The 25615-nt window shown below is 40.0% G+C and overlaps 1 protein-coding gene across 2 annotated transcripts in view; it reads left to right on the plus strand.

The window, feature by feature from the left end:
- Desi2 (desumoylating isopeptidase 2) overlaps nt 1-25615 on the plus strand; it is a 65182-nt gene that overhangs the window by 13167 nt on the left and 26400 nt on the right. Inside the window, exons 1-2 of one of the 2 annotated variants that reach the window (XM_030243714.1) lie at nt 16532-17440; nt 17871-17960. The exons of the other annotated variant lie outside the window; for it this stretch is intronic. The gene's annotated coding sequence lies outside the window, so the exon portion shown is untranslated. Of the gene's footprint in view, nt 1-16531; nt 17441-17870; nt 17961-25615 lie in introns of those variants that run through there. 2 annotated transcript variants of the gene reach the window in all.

The raw sequence follows: 25615 nt of genomic DNA on the forward strand, positions 1-25615 counted from the left end.
TAGAAAAGCAATTCTACAGATTTTTGAGTTTTTAAAAATATAATGTAAAATTTACCATCTTGGACATTTTTAACTATGTAGTTAGTAATATTAAGTATGCACACATCATTTTTGCAACATCCTCCAGAACATTTTTCATCTTACAAAAGAGAAAGTATCTGTTCTGCTTCCTGCCCTGTAAATTTGACTAAACACTTCATATATGTTTCTGTCCTTTTTTTGATTCCTTGGTGTCTGTTAATATTATGTTTGAGAATTTCTCCTTTTAAGGCTGAATAATATTCATTGTAGTTATGTACCACAGTTTGTTTCTCTATTCATCTCTTGGTGGTTAATTCTACTTTTTGGCTATGATTAGTAGTGCTACAAAAACATGTGGAGATCCCTGATCCCTAGCTTTTAAATATTTTGATTATATGTTGCTTCTTTTTTAATTGGGTGCTCACTAAACCCATAAGCTTGATAAGAATAAACTTTTTAAGAATAAATGTGACTGCCCGCAGCCACAGGAACCGGGTCCTCCTGAAAAGCAGGCTGGGGCTAAAAGAGAATAAATGGTGAGAAAAGGACGAGGTCAAGACAAATGCTGATCAAAACCCAAAGTTTACTGAAATGCTCTGCTTATAAAGGGGGAAAGCCCATCTCCCACAGATCCATTCTTGATGCCTGTTGCCAGCCTGTAAACAATTTGTCTGACAGCACTAGTTTGGCAAGAAGGTGTCAATCACTGGGTTGCCTGCTGTCTCAGGAATCTCTCAGCCTCTCAGCAGGTAGCAGTGTCTTGGAGAAGAACAGTACAATAGAACCATCTAGGTAGATGGGAAGGCTCCACCCCAGGTGGTCTCATTTTTGTGGCAGCAAGGTCTGAGCCAGCCTGCTCAAGACTGGGGGAGGCTCCAATTCCTCCCTAAATATATAATAAAAATTAGCTGGACTGGGGCATAAAATTTATTTATGCTCCATAGTCCTGCCTGGGAATTATGGTGGCTGGCGTCCATGCCTGGCTTGGAACTTAGATTTTCTATGAACTATTCCTATTTGTCAAGGAGAGTATGTGCAGCTTGCTTGTGTTTATTTTGCACAAACATGACTCTGTGGTTTATTATTAATAAACCACGGCCTCTTAGCACATATGTCTGTCTTAGATTTTGAAATAGTCCAGAAATCTCAGTGACCCATCATTGACTAACCGGCCTTCATAGCACACCTTATTCCCAATCAGACCAAAGCCACAATATATACTCAATATGTTTCTTCATATCGATGAATTTCTGCCACCTGTGCTTGGTGGAGGCGAGGTTTCAAGCTTGGTGGAGACAGGCTGTAGGGCGGTGACTGACCTACTTGAAATACAAAGCAGAGAATTGAAAAGCAACAGGATAAAGGCTTCTTTGGGGGAAGTCCAGGTACTATATTCAGTTGCAAATTAGCAATGATCAAGCTCAAACTCTGGCCTCATCAACAGAAAGGCTGTAAATTCTCTGGAAGTGGAGGCTTTGCTCCAAATTAACTCTTCTGGCTAAAAAAGATTTTTAGCCATCATCAAGGTTGGAATCATACTTACTAGAAGATTCAGGGTCTGTGTCCACTTGACGAACCAATCTTTCAGGCAGCCATTGCGCTCTGTCTTCTTTTTGTTAAAAACAAACAAACAAAAAAAAAAAACAGAACCTCTTCCCCAAATTAAAACAGGGTCTGGACCATTCCCCATATTAGTTAATGGGCCCCGCCATTTAACCATGGCATAAGAACTGGAAGTAAGGATGCTACTGCAGACTGACCTTTAACATCAGTTTGCAAAAAATTTAAAACAAGACAAAAGCGAGATGTGCTTTTGGTGACCTTGGGGGATATAATTGCCTCTGTTTTGTTTTTAAAAGCCAATTTTTCAGAATGTGATGAGCACGTTCAACAATTCCTTGTCCCATTGGGTTGTAAGGAATTCCAGTTTTATGTTTGATATCAAATTCCTTACAAAATGAAATAAAATTGTCGCCAGTATAGGATAGCCCATTATCTGTCTTAATGACTTTAGGCAATCCCATAGCATTAAAGGCTTGTAAACAATGATCAATTACATTTCTAGAGGCCTCTCCCGTATGTAGAGAAGCAAAAAGAGAGCCTGAACAAGTGTCAATACAAACGTGTATATATTTTAATTTTCCAAATTCTGCATAATGGGTTACATCCATTTGCCAAATATGATTGGGCATAAGGCCTCGTGGACTACTCCTAAATGCGGAACTGGAGATAATGTAATACATTTAGGGCATTGTTTTACAATCATTCTTGCCTGCTCCTTAGTGATCTTATGTCGGAGTCTTAAGGTATGTCTAGAGAGATGAAATTTATCATGATCACATCTAGCCAATGCAACAGGGTCTGAAACTAAGGCCTCTCCTATTAGAGCTCTATCAATGCAATCATTGCCTGCAGCTAAAGGTCCAGGAAGACCAGAATGAGCTCGTATATGACCAATATAAAACGGATTTTTTCCCGAGCAAGAGTGATGTTTTGCAATTGTGAAAACAGAGATCCTGCTGGCATATTAAAGTTAAATGTACCACAAGTCTCCAATGAGGGAATTGATTGTGCAACATATAAGCTATCAGTAAAAATATTAAAAGCATCATTCACAGACTGAAAAACATTCAGTACCGCTGTCAGCTATTCTAACTGAGCTGAGAGCCCAGGAGTTTCTATGACTACCTGTTGGTTATTCATAAGATATCCGGCTCGCCCTTTAGAGGAACCGTCAGTAAAAATCAAAAGAGCATTATACAAAGGCTGAGGTCATATTAGGAAATATCACCTCATGTACATTTAAAAAAATGTATCAGCCTATCTTGAGGATAATTATTATCTATAGTTCCTATAAATCCTATTTGAGCAAGCAACCAATCCATACTGTGCTGCTTCAGCCAAGTATCTTGATCTACACTATAAGGCTGAACAATGATATCTGGCTCTTCGCCAAAATAAGTTAGTGCCTGCTTCCCTCCAAGTATAACCATCTGGGCTACTGCTTCATAATATGGCAGGATATTACGTTTAGGAGATATCCTCAAATGTATCCACATTAGAGGAGCCCTTTGCCACAACAATCCTGTAGGCATATGAATCGTATTAAAATTAACAGATGTAAAGGTAAAGAGTAATCTATATAAGTAACAAATTGTTCTTCAGTAGCTCTTTCTACTTGTTGTAAGGCCAGCAATCCTTCTGAAGTTAAAGATCTAGGGGAGGTAGGATCAGAACTCCCTTTAAGAATATCAAATAAAGGTTTCAATTCCCCTGTAGTAAGCTTTAAATAGGGGCAAAACCAATAAATATCACCTAACAATTTTTGAAAATCATTTAAAGTTTTTAAGCTGTCCCTGCAAATAACTATATCCTGGGGAAAAACAGCTTGATCTGTAAGTCTAAAACCCAAATAATTATAAGGATCTTGAGTCTGTACCTTTTATGGAGCTATTTGCAGTCCTTTATCCTCTAAGGCCTGTTGTAAATCTCTATAACATAAAAGCAAGTTCTGAGGATCTTTTCCCTTTAATAATACATTATCTGTGTAATGAACAATGATATCATAGGCCATTGTTGTCTTACAGGCTGAATGGCTTGTGCCACAAACTTTTGACATAAGGTAGGACTATTAGCCATGCCCTGTGGAAGAACTGTCCATTGATATCTTTTCATAGGTTCCTTGAAATTAATAGAAGGAACACTGAAAGCAAATCTTTCACAATCCTCAGGGTGCAAAGGAATAGTAAAGAAACAATCCTTCAGATCTACCACAATTTTATAATATTCTTTAGGAATGGTTACCGGAGATGGAAGCCCAGGTTGTAAAGCTCCCACAGGTACCATGGTTTCATTAATCTTTCTTAGATCTTGTAACAATCTCCATTTACCAGATTTTTTCTTTGGTAACAAATATTGGAGTATTCCAAGGAGACTGAGATTCTACTAAATGCCCTGCCTCTAATTGCTCCTGCACTAGCGAAGAGGCGGCTTCTATTTTCTCTTTAGGTAAAGACCACTGATCAACCCACACCAGAATATTATTAAGCCATTGAATTTTATCAGCATAGGATGCAGTCAAGATAGTGGCCATTACTGAAAATACCCCAAGCCTCTTGTGTTAGAGTGAGGTTTAGGACCTTCAAAAGCGTTAATACTCGGGGCTGGCGAGATGGCTCAGTGGGTAAGAGCACTGACTGCTCTTCCAGAGGTCCTGAGTTCAAATCCAGAAACCACATGGTGGCTTACAACCATCTGTAATGAGATCTGATGCTTTCTTCTGGTGCATCTGAAGACAACTACAGTGTACTTATTCATAACAATAAATAAATCTTAAAAAAAAAAAGTCTTAATACCTTGTCCTTCCTTTCCTAGCCCCTGACCAGGCAAAAATCCTTGTCTTAGCATCTGCTTAGTAACTGCCTCATTAGGACTGCATGTTATAATGCCCATCTGTGACAAGAGATCTCTTCCCCAGAGAGTAACAGGCAAATTTGTCATAACATAATGCCGAATCTGTCCTGAATTGCCCTCCTCATCTCTCCAGGTTAGCAATTTAGAGCTTTGTTTTGGGTTATTGGCATAACCAATTCCTTGGAGGTGAGTAAGCATATCAGACAAAGGCCAAGGTGAAGGCCAATCTTGTCCTCTAATAATTGTTACTTTAGATCCTTCAAAGCTTTTTTCCTTCAATTATCAATTTAAGGTTAGGCCTGATTAGTAATAGATTGAACCCAGTACACATCAGAGGAACCAAAGCCACTTTGTCCTCTCTCATTCTTAACAAATCTGGACGGTAGCAGATGTAAGGGAACTAAGATAAGTTGAGCAATTCTTTGATTAGCAGGTACAGTTATAATACCATGAGGGGAAGCAGCCATGATTTTAGTTTCTCCCTCATAATCATTATCTATAACACCTCGATAAACCTGCAGATCTTTTACAATAGAACTGCTTTGGCCTAAAAGAAATCCCCAAGTTTCTGCAGGTAGAGGTCCAAAAACTCCTGTAGGCAGAGTTTGAACTCCCATTTCTGGGGTTAATACTGTGTGGGTGGTAGAACAGAGGTCCAATCCTGCACTTCCTGGTGTTGCCCTGATAAGTTCAAAAATGGACTTACTTGGCTGGGCAGCAGCTTCATGGCCCCATAAGCTGCCTGCTGTGGGTATCTTGGGGCCTGAGGCTGGCCCCTCTTCTCATTTCCTGGCACCGACAGCCCTGAATATCTGTCTTGGATTTACATTCCCTAGCCCAGTGGTTGCCCTTCCTGCATTGAGGACAAACTCCTGGAGCACGGCCTGATTGCCTGCTCTTGGCACCTCTACTCCTAGGACAATCATTTTTAAAATGACCCAAACTTCCACACTTAAAACATGCATTATTCCCTCGTTTCTGTGCAAGCAATGGTTCCTTGCAAAGCAGCAGCCAAGGCCAAGCCCTGATTATATGAAGGCCCAATCTCTGCACAAAGACGGATATACCCGGCTAAGTCTTTCCTTTTTGTGGCCGAATAGCGGCGCAGACATGCTGTGTTAGCATTCTCATAAGCCAATTGCGTAATGAAAGGAATTCCCATTTGAGAATCTCCAAGAATTCTACTAGCTGTTTTTAATAGCCTATCCACAAAGTCCTGGAAAAGCTCATCAGGACACTGTCGAATACTGGCTACACTTCCACTGAGATCCCCTTTAGTAGGTAAGCACAGCTGACAGCCATAGCAACCTGCGAGTACACTCCCAACAGGAAACCCAATCTGATTAGCATTGCTTTCATATTGACCTTCTCCTAAAAGCATGTTAATATCCCAGTCTGGGTTTCCTGTCTGAGCATTCAAAGCAGCAGTTTTCTTACTGGCTTCTTGCCATTCAGAACTCCAAAGTAAGAAATCTCCTCCTGACAAAGTAGCCTTACATAGAGTCTTCCAATCTTGGGGGGTTAAATTTGACTCCATGACAGTATCCAATAATGCTTGTGTAAAAGGAGCTATAGGGCCATATTGTGCAACAGCTGTTTTTAACTCCTTTATCACCTTGAACTACAAAGTCTGGTATTGTCTGACTATTGTTTTGCTGGTCAATTATCTCAACTACAGGAAAGGTTAGCATCAGATGTGTCCTGCCCTTTCCCCGAGAGCCTGACTCACAGCTCTTTCTAGCGGGGATTGGTACATTTCAGAATAGCTGTTCTTCCCTGTATTTGATATCTTTTTTAGCTCCCGAAGCTCATTAGTCAATTTCTGTAACTTAATTTCAAACTCTAATTTACTTAGTGCATGTCCATTTATGTAGCAACTCCTATAGTGGAGGCCATAGGTGGAGCAGAAGGTTCACAAGGAGGCAATCCTCATCAAAATATTTGGCAGCTCCTTTTTCTGAATGATCTTCTTTGTCTAACATGCTCATCATTAGAGTCTCTATATCTTTCTAATTTAGGGTTGAGAGGGCCCTTTTCTGAGAAAGTCCTCTCTGGCAGGCATTCTTCCTGAGATTCTTCAAGCTCTGCCTGGGTACTATCTGACGCCTGCAAGGTCTCTTCATCAATATCATCTTTTACAAGTGCCCAGAGGCAGAGGGTGAAATTATCTGCCTGGGTGTTTCTCAGAGCTTCTCTAATTCTCTCCCAAATTTTCTTATCTAAAGTTTCTTCTTCTCTGAACCATGGGCAGCAAAAATCTATCTGATCTGAAAATTCTAACAATTATTCTTCAAACCCTACTCCTCGCCTGAAGCAGCTCTTGAAGACTGTGGACAAATACCTCTTTAGAATTTTCTATTCCCATTTTCCGCTGTCAGCCCCTAAGTGGAATCAGCGCCTGGTCAACACTGTCCAAACTTAGCCCGTATTCTATCGCACCTACAGCAACAATTTAAAAAACGAAATTTAAAGCCAATGCTAGCATGAATACCTGTTGCTTACTGTGCCAGATACGATCTTCTTGTTTTTCCCTTCTCATGGAACTCTACCTAAGACAGTGTTCCCTCATTTGATTCTGCTACACGTTGGGGCACCAAACTGTGACCACCCAGGGCCACACGAACCAGGTCCTCCTAAAAAGCAGACTGGGGCTAAAAGAGAATAAAGGGCTAGAAAAGGAAGAGGACAAGACAAATGCTGATCAAAACCCAAAGTTGCCGGGCGTGGTGGCGCACGCCTTTAATCCCAGCACTTGGGAAGCAGAGACAGGCAGATTTCTGAATTCGAGGCCAGCCTGGTCTACAAAGTGAGCTCCAGGACAGCCAGGGCTACACAGAGAAACCCTGTCTCGAAAAACGAAAAACAAAAAAAAACAAAGAAAAACCCCAACGTTTACTGAAATGCTGTGCTTATAAAGGGAGAAAGCCCATCTCTCACAGGTCCACTCTTGATGCCTGTCGCCAGCCTGTAAGCAATTTGTCTGACAGCACTAGTTTGGCAAGAAGGTGTCAATCACTGGGTTGCCTGGTGTCTCCCAGGAGTCTCTCAGCCTCTCAGCAGGTAGTAGTGTCTTGGAGAAGAACAGCACAATAGAACCATCTAGGTGGGAAGGCTCCACCCCAGGTGGTCTCATTCTCAGTGGCAGCAAGGTCTGAGCCAGCCTGCTCAAGACTGGGGGAGGCTACAAATAAACATTTTAAATCATTGTTTTTCCTCTTTATTGATAAAAATAGAGGGGTTTTTTGCTTTAACATTTTTATTCAGGAAATTCATACAAAAAACTTTTATAAGTATAATATATAATCAATATATAATATAATATAGATCAAACTCTCATAGATCTGCCTCCTGAGTGGTAGAATTAAAGGCATGTGCCACTACACTCAGCCTTAATTCTTGATGTTAGTTTAAGTTTTTAATAATTTTTTTTAATTACTTGTAAGGTGTTTTTTTTGTTTTGTTTTGTTGAGTTTTTTTTTTTTAAGATTTATTTATTTACAATTATATCTAAGTACACTGTAGCTGTCTTCAGATGCACCAGGAGAGGGTGTCAGATCTCATTACAGATGGTTGTGAGCCACCATGTGGTTGCTGGGATTTGAACTCAGGACCTTCGGAAGAGCAGCCGGTGCTCTTAACCACTGAGCCATCTCTCCAGCCCAGTTTTTAATAATTTTTAACTTGCCATAATCTGGAGTCACTTCAGAGCCTCAACTAGAAATTAATTTTCTAGATGAAGTTGTCTTACGGTCATGTCTGTGGGGGATCATCTTGTTTGTTACTTGATTTTGGAAGACATCAATTGTAAGTGGCATCATTCCCTGTTCAGATGGTCCTTAACTATGTAAGAGAAAGCTAGGGGAGAGCAAGCAAATATCCGTTTGTTTCTCTTTCTGCTTTGACGGTACATGTGCTTGAATATGTGCCTTGAATTCCTTCCAATGATAAACAGTAACCTGGGAGTGTAAGCTAAATAAACCCTTCCGTTTTCTAAGTTGCTTCATGTCAGGATATTTGTCACAACAACAGAAATCAAAGTAGAATATACTTACATAAAATTTTAGAAATAGTCTGTATGTTTGTTCCCAAGTAGAGAACTACTTGTTTCAAGCAGCTCATGAAATAACCCACACTTCCATATTGACTTGGCAATAAGCTAACTGAAGAAGTCTGTAAAAAATAAATAGATAAATAAAATGAAAAATTTAAGTGTAATAATACTTAATAATTAGAGGAGGGCGATAATTCATAGATACAGGAGTCTTCATAACAAGAGCTAATATTTTTAAGAGCCAACATTTTTAAGAGTTTTTTGTTTACCAGCCATTGTAAGGAGAAAGGAAGCCACATGATACATCTTATGTTAAATTAAAACAAGTAGTCACAAAGAAACTCAAAGGATGGGGACCTAGAAAGAAGAAAAACCTGCCCAGAATGAAGTGGTAGGGCACAGATGTACTCAAACAGTACTCTCATCCAGCACATTTTCTCCCTATAAGGCTGGGGAGTGGATTACAGTGGTTCTCAACCTTCCTAGTGCTGCAACCCTTTAATACAGTTCCTCATGATGTGGTGACACCAACCAAAAAATTATTTCATTGCTACTTCATAGCTGTAATTCTGCTACTATTATAGATATTGATGTAAATGTCTGATATACAGGATATCTAAGATGTGACTGGTGAGGGTCGCCATCCACAGGTTGAGAACCACCGACTTAACATCTTTACCCAGCATGTACAAGGCCCTGGATTCCATCTGTTGCACTGAACAAAGGAAAGGACCATGTTTCTCAGTCTGTCCAGCTCTCACACTTCTCTGAACTTCAATTTCCTCGGTGCGCTCTGTAACTCAGATGAATAGGAACTAAAACATAAAACAAAATCATATATCCTAAACTGGTTTTCTGTGGTGGTTAATTTTAATTGTCAATTTATCTGGGCCATGGTAGCAGTCCATGTTGCTGCCCTAGGTCCCAGATTTGCTGGTCCCCACAGTCTTAGGAGTTCCTTGAAATACTCTTTCACACTTGCCCATGGAGTGGGGTTAGATTCCACAGCCTTGCATCAGTCACTCTCTGCTACACTTGTAGCTGCTCTAATTCAAACACCTCTATCTACTCCATGCTTCAGCAGCTGAACATGGCTAGAGAAAAACACATAGCACTCTGACTGATGTAACTTAGAAGTTGTGACCACACATCTCAAGAGGGCCCTTGAATGCTCTCTGGCAGTGCTGCTTTATTTTTCTGGTCAGTCAACTTCCCCAGTCTCCAAGACAGCTATAGAATTTCATACCCTCTTTTAGGAGCTCCTTATTCTCAGCTTGCTTTCCAAGATGACTTCACAGCTTATTTCACTGAAAGGTGGATTTTAAAAAATGAAGTGTTCTCTTTGTACCACCACTGGCCTATAACTACTCCTTTCCACCTGTTGCATGGAGTAAACGGACTGCCTGTGTCTCTGCTGTGGTCAAGCAAACTTCCTACCTTGTTGTTTTAGAGCCCCTTTCTCCTTTAGTCTCCCAGTGTAAACACAACTCTTTCAGAATAGTTATCACTGTCCAGTGTCATTTTTTCCCCCTCAACTGCATCATTCCAATTAACAAGTATATGTGCTGAAATGTTTTCAGTGCAGAGCCATTTAAACTGAGAGAAATTCAAGATCATATAGGAAAAACTGGGGCCACATGAGGATAGTTATTAGGAAGTAGAGTTGTTATGACATAAGGCTAGCCACTATGATCAATACTGACAGCCACTCATTGGACAAGTTATTTCCCTGACAAAATGTACCTATATACCTTTTTTTTTTTTTTTTTTTTTTTTTGGTGATTGTTCTTCTAGGTGGGGGTTTCTGCATAATGAGCTCCAGCCCAGCCAGGGTGACACAGGATTTCCTATAACTCTGTAGAATAGGCTGGGAGGCTGGCAGCAAACTACTCTGATTCCCAAGTGCTAGGATCAAAAGCATGCACCACAACATCTGGCTTACACTTTATTTATTTCACAAAGACTATTAGTATGAAAGACAAAATAAGTGAAAGCACATTTCAGAAAAACCTCCAAAATTTGCTTCTTTATGTTTCACTTTTAACATTTACCAAATTGGAATTGACTTACATTCTTAATGGGCTTTTATACACAGAAATCAAATTCATCATCTTCCTGTCTCACTATCTCACACAGTTCTTTTTTTTTTTTAATTTTTTATTAGGTATTTAGCTCATTTACATTTCCAATGCTATACCAAAAGTCCCCCATACCCACCCACCCCCACTCCCCTACCCACCCACTCCCCCTTTTTGGCCCTGGCGTTCCCCTGTACTGGGGCATATAAAGTTTGCGTGTCCAATGGGCCTCTCTTTCCAGTGATGGCCGACTAGGCCATCTTTTGATACATAATGCAGTTAGAGTCAAGAGCTCCGGAGTACTGGTTAGTTCATAATGTTGTTCCACCTATAGGGTTGCAGATCACTTTAGCTCCTTGGGTACTTTCTCTAGCTCCTCCATTGGGAGCCCTGTGATCCATCCATTAGCTGACTGTGAGCATCCACTTCTGTGTTTGCTAGGCCCCGGCATAGTCTCACAAGAGACAGCTACATCTGGGTCCTTTCGATAAAATCTTGCTAGTGTATGCAATGGTGTCAGCGTTTGGATGCTGATTATGGGGTGGATCCCTGGATATGGCAGTCTCTACATGGTCCATCCTTTCATCTCAGCTCCAAACTTTGTCTCTGTAACTCCTTCCAAGGGTGTTTTGTTCCCACTTCTAAGGAGGAGCATAGTGTCCACACTTCAGTCTTCATTTTTCTTGAGTTTCATGTGTTTAGGAAATTGTATCTTATATCTTGGGTATCCTAGGTTTTGGGCTAATATCCACTTATCAGTGAGTACATATTGTGTGAGTTCCTTTGTGAATGTGTTACCTCACTCAGGATGATGCCCTCCAGGTCCATCCATTTGGCTAGGAATTTCATAAATTCATTCTTTTTAATACCTGAGTAGTACTCCATTGTGTAGATGTACCACATTTTCTGTATCCATTCCTCTGTTGAGGGGCATCTGGGTTCTTTCCAGCTTCTGGCTATTATAAATAAGGCTGCTATGAACATAGTGGAGCATGTGTCCTTCTTACTAGTTGGGGCATCTTCTGGATGTATGCCCAGGAGAGGTATTGCTGGATCCTCCGGTAGTACTATGTCCAATTTTCTGAGGAACCGCCAGACTGATTTCCAGAGTGGTTGTACAAGCCTGCAATCCCACCAACAATGGAGGAGTGTTCCTCTTTCTCCACATCCATGCCAGCATCTGCTGTCACCTGAATTTTTGATCTTAGCCATTCTGACTGGTGTGAAGTGGAATCTCAGGGTTGTTTTGATTTGCATTTCCCTGATGATTAAGGATGTTGAACATTTTTTCAGGTGCTTCTCTGCCATTTGGTATTCCTCAGGTGAGAATTCTTTGTTCAGTTCTGAGCCCCATTTTTTAATGGGGTTATTTGATTTTCTGAAGTCCACCTTCTTGAGTTCTTTATATATGTTGGATATTAGTCCCCTATCTGATTTAGGATAGGTAAAGATCCTTTCCCAATCTGTTGGTGGTCTTTTTGTCTTATTGACGGTGTCTTTTGCCTTGCAGAAACTTTGGAGTTTCATTAGGTCCCATTTGTCAATTCTCGATCTTACAGCACAAGCCATTGCTGTTCTGTTCAGGAATTTGTCCCCTGTGCCCATATCTTCGAGGCTTTTCCCCACTTTCTCCTCTATAAGTTTCAGTGTCTCTGGTTTTAAGTGAAGTTCCTTGATCCACTTAGATTTGACCTTAGTACAAGGAGATAAGTATGGATCGATTCGCATTCTTCTACATGATAACAACCAGTTGTGCCAGCACCAATTGTTGAAAATGCTGTCTTTCTTCCACTGGATGATTTTAGCTCCCTTGTCGAAGATCAAGTGACCATAGGTGTGTGGGTTCATTTCTGGGTCTTCAATTCTATTCCATTGGTCTACTTGTCTGTCTCTATACCAGTACCATGTAGTTTTTATCACAATTGCTCTGTAGTAAAGCTTTAGGTCAGGCATGGTGATTCCACCAGAGGTTCTTTTATCCTTGAGAAGAGTTTTTGCTATCCTAGGATTTTTGTTATTCCAGATGAATTTGCAAATTGCTCCTTCTAATTCGTTGAAGAATTGAGTTAGAATTTTGATGGGGATTGCATTGAATCTGTAGATTGCTTTTGGCAAGAGAGCCATTTTTACAATGTTGATCCTGCCAATCCATGAGCATGGGAGATCCTTCCATCTTCTGAGATCTTCTTTAATTTCTTTCTTCAGAGACTTGAAGTTTTTATCATACAGATCTTTCACTTCCTTAGTTAGAGTCACGCCGAGATATTTTATATTATTTGTGACTATTGAGAAGGGTGTTGTTTCCCTAATTTCTTTCTCAGCCTGTTTATTCTTTGTATAGAGAAAGGCCATTGACTTGTTTGAGTTTATTTTATATCCAGCTACTTCACCTGTTTATCAGGTTTAGGAGTTCTCTGGTAGAATTTTTGGGGTCACTTATATATACTATCAGATCATCTGCAAAAAGTGATATTTTGACTTCCTCTTTTCCAATTTGTATCCCCTTGATCTCCTTTTGTTGTCGAATTGCTCTGGCTAATACTTCAAGTACTATGTTGAAAAGGTAGGGAAAAAGTGGGCAGCCTTGTCTAGTCCCTGATTTTAGTGGGATTGCTTCCAGCTTCTCTCCATTTACTTTGATGTTGGCTACTGGTTTGCTGTAGATTGCTTTTATCATGTTTAGGTATGGGCCTTGAATTCCTGATCTTTCCAGAACTTTTATCATGAATGGGTGTTGGATCTTGTCAAATGCTTTTTCTGCATCTAACAAGATGATCATGTGGTTTTTGTCTTTGAGTTTGTTTATATAATGGATTACATTGATGGATTTTCGTTTATTAAACCATCCCTGCATCCCTGGAATAAAACCTACTTGGTCAGGATGGATGATTGCTTTAATGTGTTCTTGGATTCGGTTAGCCAGAATTTTATTGAGGATTTTTACATCGATATTCATAGGAGAAATTGGTCTGAAGTTCTCTATCTTTGTTGGATCTTTCTGTGGTTTAGGTATCAGAGTAATAGTGGCTTCATAAAATGAGTTGGGTAGAGTACCTTCTACTTCTATCTTGTGAAAAAGTTTGTGCAGAACTGGAATTAGATCTTCTTTGAAGGTCTGATAGAACTCTGCACTAAACCCGTCTGGTCCTGGGCTTTTTTTGTCTGGGAGACTATTTATAACTGCTTCTATTTCTTTAGGGGATATGGGACTGTTTAGAAGGTCAACTTGATCCTGATTCAACTTTGGTACCTGGTATCTGTCCAGAAATTTGTCCATTTCGTCCAGGTTTTCCAGTTTTGTTGAGTATAGCCTTTTGTAGAAGGATCTGATGGTGTTTTGGATTTCTTCAGGATCTGTTGTTATGTCTCCCTTTTCAGTTCTGATTTTGTTAATTAGGATTTTGTCCCTGTGCCCTCTAGTGAGTCTAGCTAAGGGTTTATCTATCTTGTTGATTTTCTCAAAGAACCAGCTCCTCGTTTGGTTAATTCTTTGAATAGTTCTTCTTGTTTCCACTTGGTTGATTTCACCCCTGAGTTTGATTATTTCCTGCCGTCTACTCCTCTTGGGTGAATTTGCTTCCTTTTTTTCTAGAGCTTTTAGATGTGTTGTCAAGCTGCTAGTATGTGCTCTCTCCCGTTTCTTCTTGGAGGCACTCAGAGCTATGAGTTTCCCTCTTAGAAATGCTTTCATTGTGTCCCAAAGGTTTGGGTACGTTGTGGCTTCATTTTCATTAAACTCTAAAAAGTCTTTAATTTCTTTCTTTATTCCTTCCTTGACCAAGGTATCATTGAGAAGAGTGTTGTTCAGTTTCCACGTGAGTGTTGGCTTTCTATTATTTTTTTTGTTATTGAAGATCAGCCTTAGTGCATGGTGATCTGATAGGATACATGGGACAATTTCAATATTTTTGAATCTGTTGAGGCCTGTTTTGTGACCTATTATGTGGTCAATTTTGGAGAAGGTACCATGAGGTGCTGAGAATCTCACACAGTTCTTAGCATAACTTAGGAGACATGCACATTTTTTTTTTTTTTGGTTTTTTTTCGAGACAGGATTTCTCTGTGTAGCCCTGGCTGTCCTGAAACTCACTCGTAGAACAGGCTGGCCTCGAACTTAGAAATTAGCCTGCCTCTGCCTCCTGAGTGCTGGGATTAAAGGCGTGCGCCACCACACCTGGCTACATATTTTCTTGAATCAAAGTTGCCCCCCCCCCTTTAATTACTTTACAAGTAGTGTCTTAGTCAGGGTTTCTATTCCTTCACAAACATCATGACCAAGAAACAAGTTGGGGAGGAAAGGGTTTATTCAGTTTACAATTCCACATTGCTGTTCATCACCAAAGGAAGTCAGGACTGGAACTCAAGCAGGTCAGGAAGCAGGAGCTGATACAGAGGCCAAGGAGGGATGTTACATACTGGCTTCCTTCCCCTGGCTTGCTCAGCTTGCTTTCTTATAGAACCAGGACTACTAGCCAGGGATGGCACCACCCACAATGGGTCCTCCTACCCTTGATCATTAATTGAGAAAATGCCTTACAGCTGGATCTCATGGAGACATTTCCTCAAGGGAGGCTCCTTTCTCTGTGATAACTCCAGCTTGTGTCAAATTGACACACAAAACAAGCCAGTACTAGTAGGTGTACAGTTAAAGTAAAGTTTACATCTAGATATGGTAGTTTACAACAGTAATTCCAGTACTTAAATAGCTACAGCTTACCCATGAATTCAAAGCTAACCTTCACTGCATTCTGAGTTCTCAGCTAGACTGGGCTAGAGTTAAAACCCGATCTCAAAACAACACAAACAGTGTAAAATAAACTTTAAACTGAGGTACAATTCAGAGGTCTCTTCTAGAAAAATGTTTCTAAATTTATCTGAAATCAACTAAGAAATATTTTTTATATAATACCATCTATGCACACATGTAACTAAAACTGCATATTTAGGATGGACTTTATCCTATGCCCTCATGATTACCATTGTGTAGTGTTCATTCATTTAAAATAATGGTGTAACCCACTAAAACAATTCAGGACTAGGAATCTCCAATTAAAATATATTCTCACGAGGGGCAGTGGTGGTGCACACCTTTTATGCTAGTGCTCAGGAGACAGATGCAGGTGAATCTCTGTGAGTTCAAGACCACCCTAGTCAACAGAGTGATTTTCCAGGACAACCAGAACTACAAAGAGAAACCATCTCTTGAGAAACCAAAAACTGAAACAAAAGCAAAAAGGATATTAGTACTTTTAAATTTCAAGGTTTTTTAATACTGACTGATACTATAATGAAATGATTTTATATAATAACTTGTAAGATATTGTTTGATAACCAAGGACAGTTTATAAGAGATAGTACTTTGATAATTAAGTAGCCTACAATCTCCATTATTCATAGTTTATTTGGGGCTTTAAAACTCAATAAACAAAATACTTTGTATTCCCTGAGCTTTTGGACGGGGCTGGGGAAGCAAGTCAAACATTCCACTCAGTATCTTACATAAACACTTTTCTATAGCTTTGGAGGAAAACAGCCATGCTTTACACGTGTACAGATTGTTTAACACTATTATGTACAGAAATTGGTTCCAAGTCCGAAGTGGCTGTATTACATATTGCAAGTTCCAAACCAGGGAAATAGCATATGTCATTGTCACTGTCAATCTCAAACTGGAAGCATAAGGGTTTCTTAAATTGATAAGGCAAATCATTGACTAAGTGAAGTTTAATGAAAGGTCTCTTGTCAAAAGAATAAAAGGGCAATAACTCAATTCATTTGAGTATACAGTAGTTTAAAATAATAAATAGAAGTATTTAGGCCAATTTTTATATTGAAGCAAAATTGAGCCCAAAGTAATCATTATGTATTTATTGCCTTCCTATGTATCTTTTCAGTTGTTTCCTTTGTTTGTTAATACTGTGCAACACTTTTTTTTCTTTCAAAGTTTTCTAGATATGAATGAATACGGCTTCATGGTATCAGAGAAGGTAAAATGTACATCAGTTTCCCAGCCTTGGCCCCTGTCTGTAAGCTTGCTATTTCCCTAGACTTTAGGAAGTAAAGATCTTACACAAAAATGAGATTTGGGTTGCTAGCCTTCTCATGCCTGTCACAGATATAAACAGCCTATAAAATACAGCCTTACTTCAAGAGGCCTTGTACTCAGCCTGTACTTCTCCAAAATATAAATAAATCTTGTAGAAGTCATAAAGTAGGGTCAGACTAACTCTAACATTGCTCTTCAATTTAGTGACTCACCACACTTGGTAATTTGACTTCAACTCTGAATCATGAACATTCTTAAAAATTCACAGATTGGCAGATAACCAGAACTATTCTACTTGTGCATCAGCCTTTCTTAGTGTGCTGAAAAATAATAGGTCTTTTTTCTTTCTTTTTTTTAAAAAGATTTATTTATTTTTATTTATATGAGTACACTATAGCTGTCTTTAGACCAACACCATGCATCAGATCCCATTACAGATGGTTGTGAGCCACCATGTGGTTGCTGGGAATTGAACCCAGGACCTCTGGAAGAGCAGTAAGTGCTCTTAACCACTGAACCATCTCTCCAGCCCGATACCTTTTTTCCAATATAGAAAGTACATCCTTTTTCCTTTTTTTCTTAATTTTTTTTTTCTATTTGTAACTGGCTTTGTAGCCTCAAAGACTTTAAATTCTCCTGATTGCTATTATAGATTTGTTCCAAGTTTGTTGTGTCTGACACTTAATGTTATGAAGGGGTCATACGGTCTTCTAAGCACACATATTATTGATTTATTTAATACAGCAGCTCTCTAAGATGATTGTTTATTACCTCAGCATGTACACATGGACATCAAGAAACAAGGAGTTAGACATCTCCCAATTTGAATTAGTAAGTGACAAAACCAATATTTACACTAAAGTATAAAGCTCTAGAATTTTTAATTAACGTTTCTTCTTTCTTTCTTTCTTTCTCTCTCTCTTTCTTTCTTTCTTTCTTATTCTTTCCCTTCTGTTTTCTTTATTTGGATACAGATTGAATGCCTCAAAAAGTTAACAAATCCACTAACAAACCAGGGCCAGACAGCTAGATCTTCACTAAATCCAGGGTCTTCTGTGCTATTTCTGCTAGTTGTAAAATTTGGATACATTTTCTAACTTGATTAATTCAAATTTAGAGGAAGAAATTCCTGTGTGCTCCAAACTAGAATTGAAGATTGTGAGCCAATCATTGACTCTCAGGGGTCACTGAAAAGATCCTTATGTTGATCAGAGGTGGTTGACATGGCATGTGTGGTGACTCCTCTGTTCTGTGGTTTCAGAGACAACTTGCTGTAAACCTCTGTGAGTCATAGAGTGACTACTTTGTGACTTTTCTTTGGGTATGCCAAGGATTTGAGGATAAACAAAGTGTAAGTTTCAAATAAAAATGTTTGCCTTTTCTCCCTCAATTACTGGGGAATCATGTTCTGAGCCAGCATAGCATAAACTTAGTATGGAGCTTCCTTTAGTTGATCTGCCCTCTTGATTTTGGGTTTATTCCTCCCTTGTACAGCACCACTTGTTGTGATGGGTTTTCTTTGCAGGACTGACTCCTAGTGTCACATGTACTTCTTCATCCCTCCTTTGGCAGTTATCTCAGCAAGAGTTCTTAGTCCACTCAACTCTAGTTGACCCATACTCTGGAAGGAGAAGTGGCCTTCCCTTGGTTCAAATAAAAATCCAGCTTCTAAGACTTTTGTTTGGATGAAATATCCGGATAATCCATTTTTTTTTCTCGGGTATGTTCTGTTTAAACTTTTGGCATCTGTTACTATTTAGACAACAAAGTCAATAAAGACAGATTCAACACAAATTAACAGAAATCTTGCTAACATCCAGTCATAATCTAACTCAGCAGCTTGTTTTGTTTTTCATAGATGCTTGTTCTTGGCTGTGATTTCATCTTTGCATATTTATAATATTTTCTGTTAGGAAAATGTTTCTAGTTTATAAAATGGATTTAAACCGATACAATATACTTGGTGTTCTACAAAAGTATGAATTTTCATATTTCAGGTTTAAGAAGCTCTGTGAACTTTGTAGCGAGATTTTGCTCTAGATGGTGTGTAAAATAAGTTTTGATGGTAACGAAATAACTTTTTCAGAAGTAATGATAAGAACTATAAAACTGGGCAGTGTGTGCCTACATTTAGTCCCAGCACTCAAGAGGCAGAGGCAGGCAAATATTTGAGTTGGAGGCCATCCTAATCTACCAAGTAAGTTCCAGGACAACCAGGGTCACACAGAGAAACTGTGTCTCAACACCACCCCCCTTCTAAAAATAAGGACTAATAAAAGGAATTAAAAGAGCTAGGCTTGGTGGCCCATACTTGTAATCCTAACACCCCAGAGGCTTCCTGGTCTACCTAGTTAGCACATTCAAGGCCTGCCTTGCTCAGAAAAACAAAGACCCAAAAGTGATGACAGGAAGAAGTGAGTTAGAAAACGCATTGGAAACGCTGCTCCTGATTTTACAGATTTTACCTGTGAAAGGATACTAGTTTCTTCAGCATGACTAGTTGGAATGATAAATCATTACAGAGATTTCACAACTGAAATAATTCAGTAAAAGGCTCAGTTTGCCTAACTTGTTTACAGTTACCTCATTAAATCTCATAACAGGGCCTCATCCATACTGTCTGCATAGCTGGGGCAGGGCTTGATACGGCATGCTGACCTTGAATTAAATTTCTGTCTTGCCCAGGCAGCCTGCCACTTATGTAAAGAGTGAGCCTTCCAGGCCTGTTCTCTAATAATAGATCTAGGAAGCCTAAGGAAGAGCAGAAACATTTGGAGGGCATCTCTCTTTTACCAACTCTCCAAGGAAGGGCTTACCCTTTGTGATGAATATATTCAGAAAAATGCTCACAATCATGAAAAAGCATCTGTTTACACATTTGGTAATGAAACAAAACAGTTTTCAGAAATGTGCTGCTGCTGTGTACAAAGAGGTGGCTGACTAGAATACGTACTTGGGTCCCATCCCCTCTCACCCCCCCCGTACACACACACACTGAGTTGCTACTTTTTTTATATCTTGTTTTCCTTATAACTAAAATCACACATTTAGAAGGCGACTTACCTAGAATTAGAAGTGCAGTCTATAATTTAAGAAATAATCTATTTACACTTTGACTAGGATTATAAAGTTCAAGAACAAACTGTACTTTGATGTTGCTAGAAAATTTTTTAGGGTATTTGTATTTTATATTTTGTTTCTTTTCATTGAGAGTCATATCCATAACCTGTATGGAGTTATGAATCAATTAAGGTAGGACATACATTAATTTCCTGTTTGTGTTACCAGGTAATTTTTGGTACATACTTTCACACCTACATGGAATAGTTCAGTCACCTCATTATGGCCTGGTGCTGTGGTTGAAACCCAATGCACATAGTACATGTGACATATGAATACAGTAAAAGACAAGGTAAAAATGAGATGTGTAAGACTCTTGCTCAAATAAAGCATCTAGCTTTACAGGGAGCTTCCCTCTACCCCCTTTCTTTTAATAAATATGAGACGTACATTGTAAAATAACAGCAAAAAGTGTAGTAATAATACATAAACCAGTACCATTATCAAGTCATTTGTACTGTTACAATTATGTATGCTATACTTATATAAAATACGTTATATCTTATATATACTTGCAGGTTTGTTCATGCCAGCATCACCACAAGCATATGAATAATGTATTACTATAGCTACTACATTACTGAGCAATAGGAATTTTTCAGCTCTGTTACAATCTTATGGGATCATCATATGAGAACTGTCATTGACTAAAGCATAATTGTGGCACATGAATGTTCCTCTCATCATAAACTTTTACTAGATAACATAAGAATAAGGAAATAGAAATTTTCTCATGATTGTTTTGTTCTTAGTTTGCTAACAAGGAAAAATTTTGTATTGCCAATTTAAAAAAATCTGCATTATACTTGAAAAGTTTACTGCTGAGGGATTCATAGCATGCATGTATAAAGTAGATTTTGTTTAGTCAAAACAGATAACTCTAGTTTGTATTTATGAAACAATATACTCAGCCAAATGTGGTGTCACAAATCTGTAATCTCTCTCAGGAGGTGAGTCAGGAAGATTGTGAGTTCCAACTAGCTTGTGGTGTGTACCAAGACCCTTTCTCAAAATGTGCTTGTAAATGTGTTCTTGGGTCATTTGTTACAAATTAGTGGAGTCTTTAATACATTGAGAACTTTACAAAAATTTTATTACCATAAGCAGAAAACATATATCCATCAGCAATCATTCCTCATACCCCAAACTTTGCAATTATAAGCAGTGTGTAAGCCACTTTTTAATTTTCTATTTGTATAGATTTGCTTATTCCGGCCTTTTCATATGAGTCATGTAATCTATTGTTGTTGCAAGCAGTGTCTAAGCAACAACAGGATTAATTTCTGCCTTACACAGTATTAAAAGCTAAAAAAAAAAAAAAAAAGGATGTTAGGAATGAGAATTGTGCTTAAGTTGTTTAATTCTGTCCCAAGGAATATTTTTGTTTAAAAAAAAAATCCTTTTCTAGCAAATTGTGGCTTTCTAGACCCTTAAGCAAAACCAACTTGATTATCTAACTTTCCATCTAAAAGTAGCACTACCCCTTGCAAAGAAAGCTCTCCCTTATTTGTTCATCGTTGTGTTGCCTCAGCAATTCTTCAGATGCTTTATGTAGGCCACATGTCATTATTATGAATTCTAAAGTTCTGTCCGGATTTTGAGGATATATGTTCCTCCTTTTTAAGAGTCTCTCATTTTATGAAAAAAAGTGTGTCAAAAACATAGCAACTATTTTTAGATGTAAAGACTTGAAGTTTAGATTGATTTTATAGAGTTCACAAGTACATATTAGTTCCAAGCGTGGAATCCTTAAGTATGTGAAAAAAGTAATTTATGAAAAGGATGAGAAGCCGAGTGTGGTGGCACACGCCTTTAATCCCAGCACTCGGGAGGCAGAGGCAGGCGGATTTCTGAGTTTGAAGTCAGCCTGGTCTACAAAGTAAATTCCAGGACAGTCAGGGCTATGCAGAGAAACCCTGTCTCGGGAAGAAAAAAAAAAAAAAAAGGAAAAGGATGAGAATAAAATAAAAGATTTGCTGAGTTCAGGGACCTCACTCTGCCAAGTGCTTTCCAGGAGTTACCGTTTTTGAGTATCACCTTTTTCACAACATTGTTTATCTTTTTTTTTTTAACTTTAAATCACAGTTTTAATGATAAATATATGATTATTCAAATACCCTAAGCCATATGGCAGGCTGAATAACAATAAGTTACAAATACTCTGAACCTAATAACTTAAACATGATATGGTCACCTGCCTCTGCCTCCTGAGTGCATTGTTTACCTTTTTAATAAAACACTTAGATTCCCATCAAGAAATGTATTACAAAGCCCTCTTGAAAAACTATCTATTGTCTACCTAAAAGAGAAGTTATAATTAATAGTGAGCATTAGATGGAAATAGTTCATTCAGTATTTGCTTAAAATCTTTTTGAGTGCCACAAGCACTACACATATATCTCTTTTTGGAAAATGTTCTGTATTTTGAAAGAAATGCACATGAAAAAAAGAGATACAGTTACCTTAAAGTAAAGATGTCTGTACCCAGAATAAAGGCCTTTGGTGCTGCTGTGAAAGGTGCCACTAGCACATAGCCAAAGTATTGGTTCCAGACTGTATCAACAATTCAGTGCTCAACTGGAAAAGACAAGCAGATAATCCTGAGACTTTGTAGTGTTTCTGCTTTCTTTATATGAAAAGGGAACAAAAGGAAAATAGGTGAAAAATTAGGAAGGCACCTTGCTGCAAGGAGGCAAAGAGCTAAGCATTTCATTAGTCCCCATTTTCCTTTGTTTTGTTTTTGAAAGACCCCCCCCCCAATGAAGGTTGGTGTGGTCGGGGAGGTCCCAGGTAAGTGACCCTGCTACTAACTTACAAATATCAGGTGTGAGGTGGGGCCACCAGGTCCACAGGGGTTGTACTGCGGTGGTAAACCATACAATGTCCCCCTCCTCATTAAGCACTTCCCAAGTTTGTTGAATTGGAGTATGAGGGTTGAAGTCTCTGTTCTGAGTTGCTCTTGCAACACAAGCGCAACTTAAGAGGATTATTAGTCTTTTCCAGAGTCCACTCATCACGATCAGTCTCAGGGGGGAGCCCTCTTAACATGTGAGGCATGAATTCAAGAGGGGACTCCTTCTACTTTAAAGGCGGTGGGTGTAGTTAATAGTACCAGGTAGGGTCCTTTCCACCGTGGCTCGAGGTTACCTGCTCAGTGCCTCTTCACCAGGACTGTGTCTCCCACTTCAAACTGATGTGGAACCTGTAAGTCACCGGAGGTGTAGGTTTCTTTCAACTGCTCCCAGGTTTCTTTCCTCACGATTTTGAGAGCCTTCAGCCGGACTAGGAGGCAAAATGAGGGAATGGAGGAAACATCAGGACAAGTTCTATTTTCTATAGTCACATAGATAGGCAGGGGTGCCCCAAACATTAGTTCGAAAGGTGTTAGACCTGAGGCTCCAGGAGTGTTCCAGACCCGGAATAGGGCATAAGGGAGAAGGGCTATCCAATCACTCTCGGCGGTCTCTAAGGTCAATTTAGTCAAGGTGTCTTTTAGAGTCTTATTCATCCTTTCTACCTGTCCTGAACTTTGGGGTCTGTAAGCACACTGTAACTTCCAATTTATCCCCAGCTGTCTGGCCAATCCCTGGCTTACCTGGGAGATGAAGGCAGGCCCATTGTCTGACCCGATTACCTTAGGTATCCCAAAACGGGGAAGGAGTATCTTCTTGGCCACCACATTAGCCATTTCCCTCTTGGTGGGGAATGCTTCAGCCCACTCTGAAAAGGTATCTATAAGAACTAGAAGTTACTTATCCCATATCGTGCTGGCTTGACCTCAGTAAAGTCGACCTCCCAGTAAGTCCCAGGCCTATCTCCTCATAAGCATCTTCTACCATGGTACTTGCTGGACCCGGCATTGGTGAGGGCACATGCTCAACAGTTCTTCACTAGGTCCTCTACTTTCTTTTGTAGTCTAGGGATATGGTAAGGGGATCTATTGACTAGTTCTGTCATCTTTTTGGGTCCCAGGTGAGTGAAGCGGTGTATATTAGTCAAGTATTCTAGCCCCTCCTCTTCTGTGAGGATCTTTTTTTCTGTGATTTCCTCAACCAACTGGGGTGTAGTTTTAATTACCAAAGTCATTGATCCCTGTGCCACCTCTTTAGCCACCTGGTCTGCCATCTTGATTTTGTTTTTCTATTGGTCTGGTTCCCTTTTGATTTCCTGGGCAATGGATGATCGCCACCTTACGGGGCAAGTGGACAGCTTTTAACAAGCTAAGAATCTCTTCTTTATTTTTGATGTCTTTTCCAGCGGAAGTCAATAGTCTACGCTGTCTGTAGATCACCCCGTGAACATGAGCTGTTGCAAAGGCATACCATCTATCAGTGTAAATATTAATAGCCTTCCCCTCTGCTAGCCTTAAAGCCTGAGTTAGAGCAATAAGTTCTGCTCTTTGGGCTGACGTTCCTTCCAGCAGGCTGCTGGCCCATATAACAGACTTCCCGTCCACTACCACTGCCCGGCTTTGCGCTTACCTTCTACCATGAAGCTGCTTCTATGGGTGAACCAGGCCACCGCTCTGGGCCATGGTCGGTCAGTTAAGTCTGGCCGAGTGCCAGTGTCCTCTGCCAGTATCTCCCCACAGTGATGTTCAGGGGTTTCGTTAGCTTCAGGCAGTAAGGTGGAGGGGTTAAGAATGGCGGGTGGAGCAAAGGTCACCCGCTCAGTCAACAACAAGCTCTGGTAGTGGGTCATCCAGGCATTAGTCATGTAGCAGTCTGGTGGCTGCTGAATAATGCTCTCAAGGGTGTGCAGGGCTACCACTGTGACATTTTGGCCCATAGTCAATCAGCATCTTTCACCAACACAGCTGTGGCTGCTTTTGCTGTAGACAGGAGGGCCATCCGCTAGCCACAGGGTCCAATTTCTTTGACAGATAGGCTACTGGGTGGTTCCAGGGTCCTAGGGTTTGATTGAGGACTCCTCTGGCTACTCCATTTCTCTCAACCATGTATAGGGTGAAAGGCTTGTTTAAATCAGGCAGTGCTAGGGCAGGGGCCTGTAGCAGTGCCTTTTTGAGAGTTTCAAAAGCCAATTGATGTTCCTTAGTCCAAATGAATTCTCCTTTTTCTTTTGTTAAGGGGTATAATGCCAAAGTAGCGAACCCTGGGATCCAGAGTCTACAGAATCCCGCAGTCCCCAGGAATTCTCTTACCTGGCAAGGGGTGGTTAGGGTCGGGATCTGTGTCACTGTCTGCTTCCTAGCTTCTGTGAGCCATTGTTGCCCATTCTTCAGGGTATACCCCAAGTAGGTCACCTCAGTCCGGCATAACTGTGCCTTCTTAGCCAAAGTCCGGTACCCCAACTCACCTAACTCGGCCAGGATTTTCTGAGTCCCAAGTTCACACTCTTCGCATGTTTCTGCGGCCACTAAAGAGTCATCTACATATTGTAAGAGAGTCACCTGGGGATTGTTGGCCCGAAAGAAGGCAAGATCTCAATGTAGAGCTTCATCAAACAAGGTGGGTGAATTCTTAAATCCCTGAGGCAGTCTCCTCCATGTGAGCTGCCCAGTTCTCCCGTTCTCTGGCTCTCGCCATTTGAAGGCAATCAAGGGCTGGCTGTTGGGTGTAGTCTCAGGCAAAAGAAAGCGTCTTTAAGATCTAAGACCATATACCAGGTTCGTTCGGGTGACAGTGCAGAGCAGGTTGTAAGGATTTGGCACTGTGGGGTGGATATCTTGAACTCTTTTATTAACCTCTCTAAGATCCTGTACGGGGCGATAGTCATTTGTCCCCGGTTTCTTTACCGGGAGTAGGGGGGTATTCCATGGAGACTTACATGGGAATAGGATTCCCTGTTGGAGCAGTCTGGTGATATGGAGGCTTATGCCCTCCTGCGCTTCTCTGCCCATGGGGTACTGTCGGACCCCAGTGGGAG

The sequence above is a fragment of the Mus musculus genome, chromosome 1 (assembly GCF_000001635.26).
Source record: "Mus musculus strain C57BL/6J chromosome 1, GRCm38.p6 C57BL/6J".
Taxonomy (NCBI): Eukaryota; Metazoa; Chordata; class Mammalia; order Rodentia; family Muridae; genus Mus; species Mus musculus.